Consider the following 3,244-nt stretch of genomic DNA (forward strand, 5'->3'; position numbering starts at 1 on the left):
GTTTAGCAAATAAAAAAAAAATCTAAACACAATGAAAGCGATATATATATTTAAGAAATGCGTTAAGCATTCACGTGTAAGGACTTTCAAAGGTTCAAAATCAAAATTGAGTAACAATGGTATCAAGTCGACGCATTGATGTTTATTTTTTAAACTCGTTTTTCCAAAGTTTTGTTTACTTATCATATAGCTTTAGATAGCGGCCTTTTAGACCGTGTTTAACATATCTCGTACTTGTGTGACAAAAATAGCATATGTAACATGTACTTGTTAGAAGAAAGTTCGATGTGTAGATGTGTTGTTCTGCAGTTCTGAACATATGCCACTAATATGTAATTGTATAAAAAAAATTAAAAAAACTGTGTCTACAATGTATAAATTATTCAATCGGTAAGTTAGAAAACTACGTGGGTAAACTAAATTATGATTACATAATCGAAAAAATAGACGAAAATATGTGATCTCCCAAAATATAGAATATTAATAGGTTGAAATGTTTTGCTTTTGTGGCATCAATTGTGGTTTGATGTAATACTATTTTACTTGTCATGTATATGGATTCTTACATAAGTTTAAATTACATAACTTTATATGTTTAGTGTGTTTTGTCTGAAGACCAGTTTATTGACACATACATAACCAACAACAAAATAGTATTTTAGGACCATATCACACGTAGAGTGACGAATATTGTTTTTTTTGTTTCCCCTTTGACGCAAAAGTTCAAAATATTTCAAGTTGTACAGTAACGGAATAATAAATTGCATGTCGTTGTTATCAATAACTTTATATCTACGCAAAGTGTAGGAACAAAGAACCAGAAGTAGTGAACATAGAATCCAATAGAATAATGGTTGAAAACGGATAATAACGAATATTGAAATAGAAACAATGACAAAAAAAAAAAAAAAAAATGACTAAAGGAGTAGAGTGGTAGTAGTAGCAGGCTAGCAGCATGGAGGTCCAGTCGAAATTATTGACATATAACTATCAGTTTCTCATATGCGTAATGCGCTTCATTAGTTTAGATTCCAAGATTTTTCTGAAGAATAAACTAAACAAAAAGAGGAAGAGAGGATTACGAATAAGGATAATTCTGAGCCCATTGGTCATGAGTGGAACTAATCGGCCTCTTCTAATAGTTATTAGTTAACATGATTTATATATAATTAATCGGCTAATTTATAATTAGTATAGCAGAAATATTTAAAATATTATTAATGATATAGAGGATTTATCATATACAATAAGTAAAAGGCCAATATACTCATCGTTTAGACCCTTTATGTCGGATCAGAAAATCGACCAATAAAGGCGCTGCTTTCTGCCATGTCACAGACGGAATTGGGCAATGTAGGCTTCTGTTTTTTTATCCGTTCTGTTTTATTTTGTTGGCCCATCAGGCCCGTTTCCTGAAAATCCTAAGCTAAATGAATGTCTCTTCCCCTTTCGTGTTTCTTTGTCGTCTCTAACTAATCGAACATCCATGGGCATGAAACACGAATCTCCTAATTGTCACGTTTATATCGATCTGTGTGCTTTAATATCGATTCATCTCTTTCGTGTGTTTCGATATCAATTCATCTCCTCACAGGTGTTACAACCTGCATTGATTCAACGCCGTTAGCGATCACTCATTCAATGATTTTTACCCTTTTCCAGACAGACCGTGTATCTCTATAAAAAGGTAAACCCTCATCCCATAAAATCATCCTCACAATTATAAAAGCAATAGAATTTTTTCTCTCTCATTATAATGATGTTCTATTTTCTGATCTGAAGGCCGGTGGCCCCATGGAGGTGCGACTGCTCAAGTCTCGTCTCCTCCGTCCTCACGGATCAAACCTTCCTTATGCTTCACTCCCTTTTGTTCAAGGAAGCCTTAATGTGTTTGGCTGGAGACTTCTGAGGAAAGGCCATCGGAAGGAAGAGGACTCGATTAGCCATGTCTCGATTGTTTACCGTACCGGTCCGGATCCGTTTTTTGGGTTGCTTTGTCTCCATCCTCTCAAGGGCTTATCAGTCTGATGTCTGCTCAAGAAACTCTTCATCTTCCTTAACCAGTTCTAAGAAAGCTAATGAAATTGAGTCTGAAATCATGTGGAACCATTAGAGAAACAGAGTTCTTCTGTTTGTGTCTATACAATCTTGAAGAGATTGAGCTTAGGACATGTAGAAGTATTTTTTTGATAAAGAAAGAAGTATTGGTGATGTGGTTCTGCTGAAAGTTTCAGAGATTTTCGAATCTCTCAAGTCTCTCTTGATATATGACGGTAGTAGGAAATACACTTTAGTTTATTTCATGAACAATTCTAGATGCAATTATATTTTTTGAATCGTTAGATTTGCGTCTACCGACATCTCATCTCTCTTGCTGCAAATTTTAAATCTTTATTTTCTGACATGATACAGTTTAAAGGCATATCCAGAGTATATGGTTCGATTTTGAGAGCTTATTAAAAAAAATTTGGATCACAAGAGTATAAGACAGATATATATGTATCACTCTCTTCCCTGAAACCAATGATAATCACCATTATGAGTTTGTAGGAATGGTTTCCAGAAGCTGATAAGATCAAAGATTCAGCTAGACAAAGCAAGCCGCTTGGGGAACCAAAAGTATTGATTGGCGTTGTTTTTCTATTTTTTAGTTTAAATTTTTTTTTTTTTTGCTAACCGAGTATTTTGGCCCCACCGAGGTGGTCCAGACTAGAGACCAAAGTGAGCAAGGACGCTGCCAGGGCATCACCATGTGGCTCACCGTGTAACGGTCTTCGATCTCGGATGCTGCAGCCCATATGTAAATTTCGCAGTGGCCAAGGCTCGAACCCAGAAGCGGACACTTTTAGTTTTAAATTTATTTTGTGAAAAAAGAGTATTTGTTGCTTGGATCATCTTCTTGCATTTTCATGTGACTAAGTTTGAGTCTCAGAGAGCATCTTTACGATTTGTTTTTTCATGTAATGTACTGTTTCATATTTGCAGTGCTTACTTCTTTTTTTAGCACTCGCTAAAGAATAATGGTTAACTATAGAATAACATAATAGTATACAAATACGCGTCCAAACGTATCTTAAAGAATTTGTCTAAGTTTAGATTAATTGATATCTTTATCATGTAATTTAATCACTAAGGTTCGTTTATATACGCAGCTTCAATGAAAAAAAGTCTACTAAAAATTATTAAATACTATACGGATACGTGTGCAAGTAATAGATCAAACATCTTGCTCTCTTCTGTTTAC

The 3,244-nt window shown here is 34.5% G+C and overlaps 1 long non-coding RNA gene across 1 annotated transcript; it reads left to right on the forward strand.

Moving 5' to 3' along the window:
- The first annotated feature begins 1,705 nt into the window (after positions 1 to 1,705).
- On the forward strand, positions 1,706 to 2,991 carry LOC125610119. Its single transcript, XR_007340133.1, has 2 exons — positions 1,706 to 2,619; positions 2,709 to 2,991. It is a non-coding gene; the product is annotated as an uncharacterized LOC125610119 (long non-coding RNA).
- The last annotated feature ends 253 nt before the right edge of the window (positions 2,992 to 3,244 follow it).

Source organism: Brassica napus, chromosome A6 (genome assembly GCF_020379485.1).
Source record: "Brassica napus cultivar Da-Ae chromosome A6, Da-Ae, whole genome shotgun sequence".
NCBI classification, from domain to species: Eukaryota; Viridiplantae; Streptophyta; class Magnoliopsida; order Brassicales; family Brassicaceae; genus Brassica; species Brassica napus.